This window comes from Nuphar pumila, chromosome 12, assembly GCF_984573655.1.
Source record: "Nuphar pumila chromosome 12, dmNupPumi1.hap1.1, whole genome shotgun sequence".
Classification (NCBI taxonomy): Eukaryota; Viridiplantae; Streptophyta; class Magnoliopsida; order Nymphaeales; family Nymphaeaceae; genus Nuphar; species Nuphar pumila.
In genome coordinates this window covers 10483739-10502708 of record NC_143260.1, presented here as the reverse complement: position 1 = coordinate 10502708, position 18970 = coordinate 10483739, and positions in this window count along the sequence as shown.

Here is an 18970-nt window from a genome sequence, read left to right as displayed (position 1 = left end):
ATGTACACTTTCGCATTAAGTTCTATTTTTATTTTTATTTCAATGATTTAGCGAGAACATGTAAATCAATCCTCTTTAGTTTTTGATGGATTTCTAAATCCAACATAATCCGGTTCACTATAAAAAGCATATGCACATTGAATAGTAGGATAAGCAACCACATTTTGCTCAATATCTGGGAGTTGTTCTTGGACAAGTGCTGATGGGAAGTTCTCTTTGATCAGTTCTGGAGTTCGACTTTCGATGCCAACTATATCAGCAGAACCATTTCCTCCACCAGGATCTAAAGAATTCAAGTCAACCTGCTGATCACAACTAATAGAAGGAAATTGATGTGCGTCTTCTTTACTTCCAGAGCTTCTTCCAACAGTAACATGGTGGGCTGGGCTGATGCCCACCCTTAGGCTCATGTAGGCTTGTGAAAAGATAACATGTGTTTTATGAATATATATTTGCTACAATCGGTTGATCTACAGTTTAGTTGGGATATCATGATGCAAATCTTTTGACTCAATCTGTGTATTCAGCATGGTTAGGACTTTTCCAAGTAGATAGAAAATATATACTCATGCTTCATAAACTTGTTTTGTTTTTCTTTTCATAATATAGCTATACAGTAGTTAGCTGAGACTGGGGGTGTCAAGTGTCAACTGACTCAGGTGAAACCAAATCCAAATCTGATTTAAGATGTTGGTACTGGGTTAATCGGACCCACCATAAGAGAAACCATACCCAGATCCTATAAAGGTTACATGAACTAGACCCAAACCATACTTGGTAAAGTAATCTTTTTTTTTTTATCTTTTTTATATTGAAGAATTGCTTATCTTAGTGAGAACTCAGGTTGAACCCGGGTCCGGTATGAAATTTCACAAACAATGCCTAGCTTCATATATTAATCGGACCCTTGGATTCTGACCTAGGTTCTAATTGGACTTTCTTGTTTAACACCAAACCCTGACCCTATAGGGTTTGGTACGTATCGGGCCTAAGTTAAACCCGACCCATTGACAACCCTAGCTGGGACGTGCAACTTGGAAAGCGAAAGTCGAGTGCTTGAACCTTATTGCTATTAGGGGTGTCAACGGGCCTGGTTTACCCGGTCCCGACCCGAACCAAACCCTATAGGGTCCGAGTATGGCGATAAATAAGAAGACCCAATTAAGACTCGGGTCCGGACCCAAAGGTCCGATTAGTACATGGACCTGGGTATAGTTTGTGAAATTTTATACCAGACCTGGACCCGACTGTAGTTCCTAGTAAGACCCACAAATTTTCAATGTAAAAATGATAAAAAAAAATATGGTTTTACCTGGTAAGGTCTGGGTTTCGTTCATGTAGTTCTTATCGGATCTGGGCATAGTTTTTCTTATAGTGGACCCGAATAGACTTGGGTTCGGACCCAATACCATACCCAAAAATCTGGTCCAAGTCTGGTTTCACCTGAGTCCGAACCAAACCCTACTCATTGACACCCCTAATTGTTATCAAATTTAAAAAAAAAAAACAAATCTTTTTTTTTATAGAACCTCAAAGATTGCTCGTTATGAGCTCGAGTTCAGCCTTGTCACATTTTCGAGTCTGACTCAGTTTCAGTTTTAACGACTCGGGCTTAAACAAGCCAAAACTCGCTCATTCGTTAACATTGGTTAACAAAATATAAGGAGGTTTTAGGAGATGCACAAAGTATGAAACGCTAAGAGTGATAAAAAAAATGTGTGAAGCATGAAATGAGAAACAATTGTTTAAGGATGTGAAGCATATTTGATAAGAAAAAGCATGGAAGAACCAACAATAGAAGCGTGTAGGAAATAGCACAAAAAATAGATAAAACTTATACTTTTATTTAAATACATCTTTTAAGCATTTTTTTCAAAACATACCTATCATACATGTGCTTTATCGTAAAAGTAGAAGTGTATATATATATAATGAAGTCCCGGGTGACCGTCCCAAGAGACTTCAACCACTCCATTCCCATAACTATCTGAGCCAGATATAGGGAGTAAAAATAGTTGCTCCCTAAACTCTTTACCTTACATGTAAAGGTGACCATCCGTGATCACAAATGTGCATAATAGCTTGTCACCATTGCCCTGGGTCACCTCAAAGCCTTTGTGCCCGGAGACTTCTCTATTCAATGTTTGAGCTGGTCGGTCGTACCCCATTGCATTTGCGGTGAAGGGGTCCACGAGCAAGAAGAAGACTGTCGTCTCCAAGAGCCGAGAGCCGAGTGGGTACGGGAAGGGTGATTGGCTTTGGAAGGTCGATCTCATCTGTCTCATTTAAAAAAACCCACCAATGTGTTGGAATCAAACGCTTCAAGAACTGATCCCTCAAGTCCATAGATCACATTTGTATTGTCAGAATTTAAAAAATAAAATGAAAAAGCACGAAAAACTCATTTAGCACGCAGTTTAGCACCAAATTGGTTTAGCACGAACCCATTACTATATATATATATATATATATATATATATATTAAAGGCATGTTAAGGTTAGGTAGACCCCCACCAGTTATTTTTCCCTACCAACCTTGCAGAGCTCCCAAGTAGATATATAATGACCAGATGATAGCGTAGATGGCGCTAATTTTTGGCACAATATCATATATGACTGCAAACTATAAAATATAACAAATAAGACAAGTTTACATTGTTTCTTTACAGTTTCGTCCTTTGTCATGACGTTTGCTTTTTTCAAGCAACAACTTACATTATGCTTGTTTTTCTACGTGACAATTTACATGATGCATGATTTTTCAGGCAACAACTTACATGATGCCCGATTTTCAGGTGACAACTTAAAAAAGTGGCGCCTAAATTTTTTAGCCGCAAAAAGACAAAACTATCAAGAAAAAAAATCAATTGACCAGATTTGTCATATTCTCCAATTCACGGCCAGTTTTAGCATTATGTCGAAAAGCTAGCACCATTTACCTATTTGTCGGCATAATCACTAACATTAAAAGTGCATTCTCTTTTATATGAAGAAAGTTTGATTGACATTGAAGAGTGCAAATTTTTCATTTTTTGAAAGCAAATTTCTCAATGAAAGAACTATATGTTTTCACTACTTGACATTTTTTTAACGAAACATTATCATACTGTACGGCTAATTTGGCTTGTTTCTTGAAATGCCATACAATTTTTTATATTCTTCTCATGTTCAAAATCGTAAATGTTTAGATTTAAAAATATATTTTTACCCTTCGCACATGCAAACTTCCTCCCAATTATGTGACATTTTTTTGCATAACAGTCTTTCTTCTTAGATCTGTATTTCTCTGGTTCGATGTTGAAAACTTGTGTTTTTATTGTTGTTGAAAAGCTGAGACACAAAACTATCACTTTTATGTTTTGAGTCATAACTGAAAACTCAGCTAGGGTTCTTGTTTCTGAGTTTTAAAACTGGAATAGAAACATACTCTATAGACTAAAACAATCGAATAATCTACCTTCAAAAGTCATTTTAGCCAATAAAATGAAATATTATGAAAAAATACAAAAAATAAAAAAGAAACTAGATAGAAATACTTTTCTAACGACACCTGATTCACTGGAAAACAATGAATGGATGATGAGATACAACCCTGATAGCGTTCCTAAAACAAAAGATGAACAAGTGCGACTGTGCCCTTTTATTTGTTCTATGATATTTTTGGCCACCTGTGCCAGAAATCTGAAAAAAAAAAGATAAATCAGAATGTTAGGTTTTCAACTCCACCAAGATTACCTTGATCTGATGAGCCGTTAGAGAGAAACATCCTCGGAAAGATAGACTATTCAATATAGGCAAGAATGAGGAAGTTCACATAAAAATAAGTGTGAACATCTTGTCAAACTCAAACCTCAAAACTTTGCAAATATCAGACTAAGTTTACATATACCTCAAAAGTTCACATAAAATAGGTTTGAACATCCTATTATATTTAGAAAATCTCATGTATTTAAGACGAAATTGCATGTTTAGAAGAAAAATCACACATATATAGGAGAAACTCTATATTATTTTAAAATCACTTGTATAGGAGGAACTCCACATATATTTTATAGAAAATCACATGTTTAGGAGAAAATCACATGCTTAGGAGGAAAATCGCATATATATTTTTTGCAAAATAGTCTATGTTTTCATATATGTATCTCTGATCTGAAGTTAAAAACCTGCATTTTTTACAGTCATTGAAAAGTTGAGACACATGCTTATATTTTTTTTGTTTTGAGTCAGATCTGAAAACCCCTCTAGGGTTCTCATTTTTTAGTTCTAAAACTGAAATAGAAGCATGCTCTGCAAACTGGAATAACCGAACAATTTATCTTCTAGAGAACATTTCTCCCTAACCGCTCATCAGATCAATGTAATATTGGTGGCATTGAAAATCTAACATCTCGATTTGTCTCTTTCTTTTTTATTATTTTCTTAATTTTTAGTGTAAGTGGCCAAAAAATAATATAAAAAAATAAGATAAGCACAGTCGTGCCTGTTTCAGTCTGTAGAACATACTTCTATTCTAGTTTTGGAACTCAAAAATGAGAATTCTAGATGGGTTTTAAGTTCTGACTCAAAACAGAAAAGTTATAGATTTGCGTCTCAGCCTTCTAATGACTCAAAAAATACAAGTTTTTTGACGTCAAATTAGAGAGATATAGATATGATAACAAAAACTATTTTGCAGAAAATAGTCACATATTTGAGAGGAAACTCACCGTATATTTAGGGAGTCCGCATGTGTGAAGGGTAAAATGGACTTTTTAAAACCAAATATTTATGATTTTGGACATGGAGAGAATAACAAAATTTATAGAGAATTTTGAGAAACGTGTCAAATTAGCCATACAGTACGATCATTTTTCTAACTTAGATTTTTTACTACTCCACAAGTCAGTCTCCATTATGCATGGTCAGCGGGATGGTTGTGAAGATGTTGAGTTGAAGACCCCAGAACAAACCCCTCTGGTACACTGGTGTGTCCGTAGATTTCAGAGGTGAGCCACGTAAGGCAGGGTGGTCATGGAGCCACCCTGGGTTTTTCTTCATTTCAGCAAGGGTTCCTCATCATAAAAAATTACCTAAGAAAACAACTTGTATAGATCTTAGTTCAAATCTAGTGCTGGATATTGGGTTTTTGAACAAGCTAAACAAGGTATGAGAAACTGACACTTGGAGACTTGGACACTTGAGGCCAAAGCCTACTTAGTCTCAAATGGGAATAGAAATTGGACCATTAAAGACACAAACTCCAAGATTGAGTCTAGAACAATGAGGGTGAGGAATTGTTTGGCTTTGATCTAGTGAAAGATTAAGACTGAATTCAATAACTTTAAGTTTGCTAATATAGCCTAAACCTGACTTAAAGGCTGGGTCTCACTAGAACTAATTTGAATCACGTGCGAGAATTAGACCCAAACCCAAGCCCACATGAATTGCATTAGGGTCTGTTTTTGGTAAAACTGCTTATTCTAGATTCAAATGGTCGTCAAGTACAAGGACGTAAACGGGTCATATTTGGTTTGGATGTGAGCATTAGTAAGGCTCGGGTTGAGAGTCTTGAATTGGGTGCATAGATTTTACCTATGCTCTCATGCTTTTTATTGTTTGGAAGCAGTAGACTGGATTGGGAATAGACTTGACAGCCTCAACACCAAATTTCAACACCATTCACAAGAGGATGTTCTACGCAACTCTATCCCCAATATCACATTTTTTGCAAAACCATATTATGACAACACATAGAAATGGTGTTTTCATATCAAAGCAGGGCTCCCAAATAGAGCTTAAATCCAACTTGATTGGATTTTACCTAATTGGATACAAGATTGGATGAAAACATAATATTGAATCCTAATCCGACAAGCTAATCAAATACATGTCTTATGCATATACGAAAAATGATTGTATTGTACAACAAAAATGATGCATTTTCTAAAATGCCCTATAATTTTTGAAATTTTCCCGATGTCAAAAATTATAAATAACCAACTTTTTAGGACCTTTATACCCTTTGTATGTGAAAAAGTCATGAAGTTCATGGGATATATCACTCTGCTTGTTGGGTATCACAAACTCTCAGTATCACAAACTCCCACTTAAAAGGAGGTCTGCACATTTTTTTTTGCAGACATTATGAAGTTCACATAATCATATTTGTGTACATCCTGTTAAATCGAAACCTTGAAACTTTGCAAATACCTGACTAAGTTCATATATATAATATGAAATTCACATATGAAAATGTATGAACCTCCTGTTAAACTGAACCTCGTTACCTCACAAATATCCTACTTAATCCACATATACCTCACGAAGTTCTCAGAAAATATATATGAAGTTAAATTCACCAAATATGCATACTTCCAATAATTGCAACCGTAGAAACTTCAGTATTATACAAAATTTGCATATATACTTCGAAGTCTGCATAACAATATCTGTGATTTTTTTCATGGTCGTAACTTCACAAACCAACTTTGCATACATAGTGTGAAGTTCGCAAAACCAAATATGCAAATTTCTTCAAACTAAAACCTCTCGAAACTTGTGAGACCCGCATGAAAATAACTTGTTTATACAACTTCATTTCATTCATTCAAACTAAATGTAGTCATACATATATTCATTTTATTCATTAAAAACTGAATTTGCTTATATATATATATATATATATATATATATATATATATATATATATATATATATTCATTTAAGTCATTCAAAATGAACCTGCTCATACATATATTCATTCTATTCATTAAAAATTGAATATGTTACAAACATTCACAATACATAGCTCAACATTAGAGGGTTCGATCATTGGCTTCTTAATGTCAATCGGATTATTGTTTTTGTTTGCAAACGCTTTCTTCTCTGGGGCAAAAAATTGAGACAAAACTGCCTCCTCTGCAATTTGACTCGAGCATGTGAATCCTGCAATTGGATCCAAAGCATGCACTTGTTCCTTCAAGGGCACATTTTAATCAGACATAGATCCATATTGGAGGTTCAATCTTTGGCTTCTTAATGTCAGTCATATTACTATTTTTGTTCTCCGATCATCTCTTCTTTCATGTAAATGATTGAGGCAAAACTGCTTCATCTGCGTACTCTCCACAGTCGGGACCTTCTTCTTTTGCTGAGGACCATCAACATCATTCACCACCTCAACATCTCTACCTCTTATCTTCTCTAAAATCTTCTTCACCTCATCCATGGCATCCTTATTGTTCCAAAATCTTCTCCATTTTCATTTTTTAAAGGCAAAAACAAACCCTAAAATGTGAACCATTATTATTTTTTTACTATCAAAGCATTATTTTAAATATCAAAGTGTCATAATTAATGTTAATAAGGACATTCACAAAAATATAGGAAGGTTTGTATTTAAGTCTTTAGTAAATTTGTGAATCTCATATGCAATATTTATGAATTTTATGAAATATTATGCGAACAATGACCAATATATATTGTTCACTTATATTTTATGTGGACTTCTTCATCCTCGCAAATATTAGTCATTATTTACCTATATTTTATGAGGACTTCCTCATCCTCACAAATATTGATCATTGTTCATCTATATTTTATATGAACTTCTTTATCTTCGCAAATATTGGTCATTTTTTGCTTATCCTTTTTTGCGGAATTCTTTATCCTAAAAAATTTACAGTTCTATGTGCCTAATTCAAATTGACAATATTTACACAATTCACTTGTTTACGATTACATAATTTATTTGCTTATAATTATATAATTCACTTGTTTATAATATTTACACAATTTACTTATTTACAATTACATAATTTACATGTTTATGATTACACAATTCAAATTGAATATTTACAATTCAATATGGAATGAAGTTAAATATACAAAATTTGTAGAACCTTGTTAATTTTTTAAGGAACGTCCTTCACTTACAAAACATAATTTAGATATCATAGAATACTTAAGAACACCCAAAATTTAAACCCATAATTTACATCCTTAAAGTTTAACAATTCATACAAATTTACATTGACTATTCAAATTAAACTCCTCATAGTTGTCCACGGCTCAACTATTGAGACCTCGCTAGCCGACACCTCATTGACTGATGTCTCTTCAACCTTTGCTTTTTTATTGGCCTTTGTACCATCTATGTTCTATTGTAGTTCATTTTTGTTCTTTGCCTCCTCGTTAGCCTTCTTTTTGGCACCCTCCAAAGCCTACTTATTTGCGTGTTCATAGAATTTGATTATACGCCTCCTGTACTCTATGGTATCTTTCTTAAAAAATTGTTATTAGCAAACAACTTATTATAGCTTAGATCTCAAAAATCTAAACAAAACATGACATATAAATGCGTACATGTATGAAGTTCAATTCTCAGTTTCTGTCCAAGTATTTCATGTATAGGAAGACAAATATACCATAATCATACATGGAACAATCATATATGTAAAATCCATTAATTTTTGATATTTTATGAGAAATAAAGGTGAATCTTAAAATATTATTGAAATTAAGGTGAGATTTAAATTGTAAATCAAGCTTTAATTTGGATTCCAAATAAATTTCAAATTGAGAATTTATTTTGAATCAAATTTTGATTTTTAATTGAATTTAATATGGATTTAAGCTGGACTTAACTGAAATTTAAATAGAGTTTTTATTTAGTCAGGATTCGTATTGAGTGTGTATTTGAATTTGGATTCTGATTTGGGTTTGATTTAAATTTAAATTAAGACTAATTAAATGTCAATTTAAGTTTGAATTACACAATACTTTGAATCTTTGTCGAAATTGAACTTGAAATTTTAAATTAAATTTGGATGTAATACTTGTGATTCTTCAGGCTATTTTCAATGAATAAAATAATATTAATGATGAATTTTATGAGAAAGGAGTATAAAAATGTAAATTAGCCTAAGATAATTGATTAGAAATATCTTATGAAAAAATTAAAGTTGATTTAAGTTGATTTTAGTGAAATTCACATTCAGAATTGAATTTACAAAAAAAATAAAATTTAATAAAATAATTGATAAATTTTATCAAAATAAAGTTGAATATGATTTCAAAGGAATTTAGGATAATTTGATATGTTTGTAATGTAGTTTCAATAAATTTAATTTTATGAATTTAAAATCCAAATTACAACAAAAAATATATTAATTAGTAAAGTTAATTTTTATAGAATAGAAATTATGAATTAATCAAGATTTATAATTTGGTAGAGGTCCATAGGTGGGGTGTCCCCCTATGGGGCCCATCCTATGTGTCACCTCATCCTATGTGGCACATAAAATTAAAAATATAATTCCTAAAATTTTAAAAAATATAAGATATTTTGAAGGTTTCCAAAAAAATAAATAAGGGAAACTAAGTCTAAAGTTTTCAAAAATGAAAATTCCTCCCAAGGAGGGGGGGCGGGGTCCCATCTTAGAAGGTTCTCTAGGATAGGCTAACAAACAAAAAAGAAAAGAATATAATATGGTAAGTAAAGGAGAAGGAAAGAAAGAAAAATATATATAAAGTCAATGCATTTCCATTCAGGCAAGTGTATTGGCTGGTTTCTAAAGAATAAGTATTTAGCAAGTGTGAGAGCACAAGGACAGGGACGTCCATGCTTGTGGACCCCATGTGCTACATGAACCCTATGATATGCATTATGTAATAACTAGTATGTATATAGTATAAGGTAGACAATATAGCCAAATAGTATAGTAAGTGGGATCTAGGTAAAAAAATTAAAATAAAATAAAATAAAGTCAATTGCTTGCCAAACAAGCAAGCAATGTTAGTTTGTCTTTGAAAATTAGAAGTAAGCTAAGAGAAGGGAGATGTCCCATGCTTGTGGGCCCCCATGGGCTTACTTGAGCATATATAATATACATAATATACTATAATATAGTCAATATAATTATATTATATAAGGTATAAAGTATAATATATGCCATATAGTAAATGAGGTGTAGGAAAAAAAAGAGAAAAAGATTTGTAAAATGGAAACAAAGGTTGAAAATGAAGGATTTGAAATGATTTAAGAAAGAAAAAGAAAACATTATAAAGGGGCCAAGGAGGGGCTCACCCCTCCCGTTATTGACTCCTTGTTTGTTTTTTTTTAAGTTGCTCTCTCTTTGTCTCCCTCCTTCTCTCCTTCTTTTTCCCCTCTTCTTCTTCTTTGAATTTTCTCCTCTTTCACAAAGCAAGGAGCACCAGACCACATGTTGAGTTAGGGCTAAGGAATAGGCTACAGTCATAATACAAAAGGGAGGAGGCAGATCGTGTAGACAAACCAACTTTTTTGATGAGCGGATCCATCGTTCCGCAAAAAAGGTAGGGGTTCTATTCTTTACCCGTATATCAAAACTTGTATGCACGAGTTTATTCCGACGCTGAATAGGTAAAACCTTGCATTGAACCTCTCCTATATATGAAGATTTGATGTTGGTTCTATCATATTTAGCATAGAAACAATTTTCAGAATTAAAAATTGCTTAAAAGACTCGATTCATAGTTGAATCGATTTCAAAAATTGTAGAGAATTTGGGTTGTATACACATATGATGTGTATACATATCAGATCTGATATGTATACACATATATACGTATGAAAAACTTTGATTTAAATAAGAGGATATATATATAAATATAATTTTATGCATTTTAGCCATACGGGCGAATCGGGCATAGCTGATTGGCCCAAAACTGATGCATGAAGGGTTTCAAACGAAAACCCTTTGTGGATCAGATTTGTCAGCATAGGAAGAAGGATTGACCAGATCCCATAGTGGGGGTCAGTTCAGTCCCTATATATATATATATATATATATATATATATATATATATATATATATATATATATATATATATATATATATATATATATATATAAAGATGTAAAATTATGTGGGTGTTGGCGTAATTAAAAAAAAAGGGATTCGGTTAGAGGTTTAGAACAAACCTCAGCGAAATAAAATATGGGATGTTGTATTGAACTAACCCACGCATGGGTCAGTTCTAATCAACCATATAAATCATCCACATTAGTCCCTAGATGGACTGGTTCTGGCCAGTTATGAGAAAGTTAAGATCTATGGGTTATATTGCTCAATTTTCAAGAAAATTTGATAAGTCAAAAAAAAATTGGTTTGAGAGCCCGAAAGGGGGCTGATCCGATTGTGGATCAGACCCTAGGTTGATGTCCATCAAGCCCAGATCAGTCCAAATTTTTACCCATAACCAGTTTCACAAAAGGACTGATATGGAATTGAGAGTAGTTATGCCCGTGCATCGACCAAAATGTGTGTTCGGTCGGGGATTCCAGATTCAGTAGGGGTTGTGTAATTATTTTTGATAAAATGAATTGATATTCTTGTTGTTATTTTTCTCATTTGTGTTATATAATATCAATAAAATAAAATTGAAAATATAAAATAATTGTTGTGCAAAATAAATGCACATGATTATGGAAATATCAAAAACTTTTTTAAGAAAATAGTTTTCGAGACAACAAACCATTTACTCAATTAAATGGCTGAGGTTATGCAATTAACATGTAAGAGAGTTTATGTTGTTAATGTGTGAGTGTGATTCTTTTCATGAAATATGTGTTGTGAATGAATAACTGTGTAAAAATCCAATTCGGTTTGCTTGTTTCTGTTCACTCGAATGCACTTTACTCGCTATTGTGCGTAACCGGCCTGACACACATCCGGTAAATTATTTATATATCTCTCGTCCAAAGAAGTTTTTATGAACGGTTTGATGCGTTAAAAAACTAACAAAATTTTATATAATCTATGAAATTTTGTGATCTATTGACAATCAAAACAGAAAAGTACAAGGAAACACTAAATCAATTGTATCTCTCTCGTTCGGGGGAATTTTTATGAGCAATTTATAGCATCGGAAAAGTGAGCTATGTTCTCAAAGTATACACAGTACTATGACAGCCATAACAACATGTCAGTTTGGGAGCCCAGCAAGTCCCGAATTGGCTAAGGACTGGAACCACAATGAATGCAATGCATGAATGGTTTCCGAATGTCGTTCCTAAGAATGTATTAAAACTGTAAACATAGTTCCGACCCTGACATTATGCAGGTGTGGGTGCGTAGATGGGGGCATAAACTGAATAAGGCATGCATTGCATGTATATACCTTAATGCATAGTATGATCGAAATGAATGAATCATGCATTGAATGAGAATATGTATTGATGCATTTACTTGTACATAGGCAATGCCTATTGATGAATGAATGTTTAAAACTTGAAATGTTAAAAATGTGATATTGTATGGCTGTTGATTCGCATTTGCAATTGTGCATCCATGAGCCTGGAGGGGGCTTGAATCTTTAATTAAGTTCATATTGTGAACTACATGTACTTAATGAATTAAAAGGGTTAACCATGTGACACTAAACTATTTATGCTTACAAGGAGAGGGTAAACAGTGCATATTGGCTTCATGAATTTTATTTTTAAGCACATAAGGTTGTTCCTCCTCAGCCACGAAGATAGAGAAAGCATCTACAGTAGACCATGGGGTGGATGGTTAGAAACTCATGTGTGAAAATATGATGCATCAAGATGACAGTGTTGGGAGCACTCTCTTGATACGGTCGTTTCTCACCCGACAACTGATGAAAGGTGTCCAACCAAGTACGAAGGCACAAATTGTATGAATACACTCTCTACGCGATGGCCCTGATCCAAGTTATTGTCTGTGTTATATCCACAGAGCTAAAAAGTGAGAACATAAATTGATTGTGCAGTTAGATACTCACAACATGCATTATTTAAAAAAAAAATCTAGTTAAAAACAATTAAGCCACTCATGTATAAATGGTTGCCCGTTCTGCAATGGTAAGTGCATGCACACTTAACTGCTCATGCATAAAAATTCAATTGTATATAATTGAGAATCGTTTGATGCATTGTAATGTATGTATCTTTGAATTAATGAATGTTTGTTTGCGTGTGTAAGTTGTAAGAATATTTGTTTTCATACTTGTTTTAATTTACGAGTACTGCATAGCATTTTTTAACAAGCTTTCATAAGTCTAATCCGTTTTATGGGGTTTCAGGTAAATCATGATATGCAACTGTGGAGCAGATGCAGAATGCTTGTGTAACGTTGAGTGTCAGTCTTTTCCTTTCTCGTGGATAGTTTTGAAAAAATAATTTTGTTATTTTGGATTGAAAAGACTCTAGTGTAAATTTTAAATTATTGAAACTGAATTAAATTTGATTAGTGAATGTTATTCACATTTTAATTCAGTTATGATGATTGATTGTACTGTAATCCAAAGAAAAAAGTTTTTTTCTGCTATTTTAAAAAGAAAATAAATTTTTCCCTGAAATTTTAGTGTTAAAATTATGGGGTGTTACAATATATCAAGTTAAGAACATGTACATATATGAAGTGAGTTAACAGACATATGCAAAGTAATTACTCATTTTATTGTTGAAAAATACCCTTCATGGTATCAACTGTCCAATCTTTGTAATAGTCATAGCCAAACCACGCCGAAAAAAATGAATTTACATACAAACGTAAGAAACGAATAACTATACAAATGAGCAAACCTAACATTTATGTCACTTTCCAAGAGATTTTTTTCGTCAAATTCATACTCTTTTGGCTCTTTTATGTTCTGTTGTATAACTTATCCTTTCTCATTAACCTATTTTCATTACCAATTGAAATTGCATATAAACACATGTAAGTACAGTAGGACAAATATACAAACATGACTCGAGACATTGATTATACCTCAAACACCACAATTGGTGTCTTGCTTGGGGGTGTGGATGAAGGTTTTGTTCTCTTTCTGCCATGTTTTCTTTTACATTTATATATAGAAGACATACCTAACATATACATAGAAGACATAAGACATTGAAAAAATTCATTAAAACCCACTAGATAAATATAAAGAAGCAATTCATTAAATAACTCTTAACAAATCCTATATTTTGCAAAGCATAATTGTTATTCTGTTTTCGCCTGTTGTGGCCAACCTCACCACATATATTGCACTTGTATAACACATCTTTGTGTTCTATTATCTAGCTTTTCATATTAGCCTGCCTTGTTTTATGAACCACTTTTGGTGGATAGACATATATATGACTTGATGGAGCGATGTGTGAGATATTATCCGCCATCAAGAATAATGAATATTCATTATATGTAGCTCGATATGATTCAATTGTGAAAAACTTGTTGCAATAATTCTCTGGTAGCGTGTCATCATAAAAAATGCATGTGATCTCAAGTTATTATAGAATCCCGCTAACCTTTCACTCTTCACAAGAGCATAATTGCTTTTCAAGATTAACACTGTAACTGTGAGATTGATTGTGGGCTTCGTATTGATGTTGGTGGCAATACACTACTTGCACATGTAGTTGTTGTGCATTTTTTTTAGTTTTTCTAGATTTTCTTTTACCTTCGACACCACAACACCTGATATATGTTGCTCGATATTATTTCTTTTCTCAAAAAGTTTTATCAGCATAAGATGACGCCTTTCAACAAGAGGAATTAGAGGCTTTTCATGTATGACGTGAGTCCACAAATTGAAGCTCTCTATTATATTAGACATTAAGCACCCATATCTTTTTTGTGGAAAATGATTGTTAGCCCAATGATCTAGTTTCACATTAGTGACAACATAATTGTATGCGGCTTTGTCTTGGTCCCAAAATTTTTAAAGAATATAATTGTGTTGTCGTCTTATGGCTGATCGAGTTGCACTCTACCAACTCCATTGAGTGGTGAACCAAATTTCTTAAAAAAGTTTTTTGTCAAATGCTTCATGCAATATCCAACACAATATATAGGTCATGTGTGGGGGGAAAACATACTTTATACCGTCATGCTTATGTGAGATAACTACAAGCTCTAATCTCTTTTTATATTTGTCGAAGTGTATGAGTGTTTCTTTTAAATGCCTAAAAAACCATGCCCATGAATTCTTTGACTCCTTATCAACAACTGCAAATACTACCAGAAATATTTTACCGCAATAATCAATATTATAAAACAACAATAATATACCCATGTATCTTCCTTTTAGGAATGTGCTATCTACCATAAGAACTAGATGGCATCATTTTAAAAACCCATTGATCATTGGATGGAAGGATAAGAACAAATACTGAAATTGATCTTTCTGATCAGTCTAAATATACCCTATCAATCCTTAGTTAGCCTTTATCAAATTTTCTAAATAGACGAAAAGCATCTTGAAGGACTCTATAAATGAACCATATAGCGCCTCCTTAGTTTGTTCTCTTTCATGACATGTTTGTAAGTGATTCTGTTATTATAATTCTTTAAGAATTTTTGTTTTATAATTATTTATGATAACATGATCTTTCAAAAACTTGGGACAATATTGGAGATCATTAAACCTTTTGCCAAAAGCAATTTCTCAATCATTTAAGCATGTTGTTAGCTACTGGAATTGTTTACAGTCATTCGTTACGCAACTCGGCATATAAACGAGATGCCTTCGCTTCCATAATTTTCAATTGCTCTTGATTATAGGAGAATCCATTAAACAAGAACATATTCAACTATGTCTCATTAGTGTAATAACATAAAAAGGCTATATTAGCCAACAAATGTTCATATAGCTTATACAACATACCAAGGGTTAGAAATCTCAAATGTCATTTGTGCATTGCTTTCACTTGCCATTATTTTTCCCATGTCATCATTGTTTTTGTCCTCTCGCATCGATATCATTTGATTCCCCATTGTCAACGTGATCACAACTACCACTAATTAATTGTTTAATTATACAAACTAAATTAAAATTCATTGTATCTATTACTTTTTTTTGCTTCAATGCATTCAACATTTCTGCATTTTCAATATTCAAGATTAACAATAAAAACTTTATATTCATTATTGTACCTATATCTCAAGCATAAATTACAAAGTTCAACAACTTGTACCTAGCTTTATCATTTGTCAGGGAACGCTTGATGTCATTCAAATTGCAATGATGAAGATCATTGGCACCAATTTTCCCACATGGTTCAACATCAACTGCAGTGATTCTTTGATCATATACAACATCAATTATTCATTCTTTATTGTCTGCACCTCGAATATTTATATCCCTAATCAGTTCAAGCAACTGCATGCCTGAGCTTAAGGTTTGGGTTACCAATAGCATTCACTGTTTGGGATAGTTGGATGACGTCAAAGGTTTGAGCTCAATAGATGGTATCTCAGATAGTTATACATTCTCCACAGGATTCTCATTGTTTAATTCATCAACCACATTTTGTTTAACTTTGCAAGCAACTTCTTCTTTAGCTTTTCAAGTAACTAAATAAATATCGCTACTAAGTAACATCAATTATACATCATCATCGTCCAACACAACTATCCATATATGTTGGCCATCTACTTTTGGAAAACAACTATACCGAAAGATCATTGACACTTTTGTATATTCGATTTTATAAGACATCAAAGCTATAAATTTCTTATAGCTATTATTTTTTTAGACCACTATAGATCTCCAAGTAAGAAAATCAGTGCCAAGATAATATATTTTAACCATTTCAAAGGTTATCTTTAACTGCCTACATCAACCATAAAAAAATATCATTCATTTAATAAAAACAGTATATGAGAAAAAACCATTCATATACACTTTAAACATTCAATTAATATAATTACTTACAGCAACCACTATGAAACCCAATTATCCCCTATTAAATGCTTGTGCACAGTAAACCATAGCCTCATTACACCAACACAAAAATAATGAATATTAACTAAAAGATAAGCAAACATAAATCATCTATAACACAAACAAATATATGTATATATCTATAAAAAAACCTAAACATAGTAAACTCTAAATGGTAAGTTCAGTGGCAAATATTAAATAAAACACATGAAAATATATAAAAAAATATATACAACAACCAAACACAAATACACATGGGGCTATTAAATGGTCATACTTATAAAAAAATAAAAAAAAGTTCAGAGTAAAGTAAAACAATATGCATATAGAGAGAAATGAAAACCTACCAGATAAAAAATGTACCAACCCTACCCAATAAGAATTTTTCGTTGTTTTTTCAAAATTTTGAATTTATAGATGCGTTCAACATGATTGATTTACTAGAAATTGACACTTGGATGCCACCCCACCAGACATTGAAGGGCATCTCGAACCTAGAAGCATAATCACATATGTTAGAACAAGTACCAAGGTGCACAAGAATCATTACATCGATGCACAGACATGGCCACAAGTTGTATATGCGTAATAAAACATTGAAAAATAAAAACAAAAGACAAACTATAATTACAATATGAAAGAATTGCTCTTGCAACCAACCATTAATCTGATTCATTCACCCCATCACAAATATGACACAAACCAACCAAGATATGTTTGGCACATGAATATGAAAGAATTAAGTTATGACAAATCTTGTGTTCATGAAGATAGAAGGCCCAATGGTTCTTCTCATGGCTTAATCACAATAGGTTGACCTAGTGACTAGTCTTAGCTGATCCATATGTCCCCTGACTGATGAACCTGGAGCAGGCTGGCCTGATTCAAATATAACTAGCTCTCATATGCTCGTGTAAGTTTAGTTTATGTTACGTAGACAAGGATACGAATGTTGAGGATGGACAAAGGTAGTCAGGTAAAGAGTGCTGAACATGTTGACAGCAGACCAATGTTGTCTGAATATCGTATGATACGCTATTCTATGTATAGTAACTTAAAAAATGATATGATTCGACAAGCATGCAAAGCTATGCAGGTTCGCATGCCAAATATGTGTGCAGATAGCATGCAAACCTCCTTGTTACTGAAAAGAGGTTTGCACGGTATCACACAAATTTAGTATCATATATGTGACTTTAGTCTAGTATTGCGAAATTCCGAGATTCAATTTAACAGGAGGTTTGCAAATATTTTTATACAAATTTTGTGAGGCATATGTGGATTAAGTAGGATATTTGTGAGGCTACGAGGGTCAGATTAATAGGATGTTCACAAATATTTTTATGTGAATTTCATATTATATATGAAAATTTAATAAGGTATTTGCGAAGTTTGGAGGTTTGGGTTTAAAATAGGATGCTCACAAATATGATTATTTGATCTTCATGATGTCCGCAAAAAAAAGCGTGAGCCTCCTTTTAAGTGAAAGTTTGTAATACCCAATGAGCAGAGCAATATATTGCACGAACTTCATGAATTTTGCACATGCAAAGGGTAAAAAAGTCTTAATAATTGGATTTCAGAAATTATAAAAGATTTTAAAAAAAATATTATTTTTTGTTCAATACAAACATTTTTCATTCAGATTGGATTAAAACTATCAAAGAATAACATTTGGTAATGGTGCCATGATGCCACGGTGACTTTAAAAGTTAGATAGGTGCAGACTGTTTTGATCCAATCCCACCTCTTATATGTGTTCAACATATCCCAAATGCTAGGGATCAGCTCTTAAATCATATGTTTTTATGAAAAAAATACAATTTTAAGAACCAAGAAAGCATTGCTTATTTACTCATGTTGCACATCAATTACACCAATCCCCAGCTTACCTTTAAAAAAAAAGAAAGTGCTCCTGGCTTAAATTAGCATACACATGTTGCACTTCACCGTGTATTGGAACGTTGCAAGTTCAAAACACAATGATACGTTGTATAAACTGGTGGGGATCTGCCTAACCCAGCTTGCCTATAAAAAAAGACGAAAGAAAAAAAAAAAGATAACTAACGTGCAAACGGATAGGATTCAGTTGAACCTCAAATCAGTCACATTCTTTTCCAATACGAATCTTTGAAGTGGAAGCTGAATGTTTGGATCGATAGGGCCCGAAACTTTTCTGATCTGACTCTGATTTAGATCTATATCTTTTACTAGGTGTGTTTGGATCCAAACCAAGTCTGATGATCCATGAACAAGGAGAAGATAG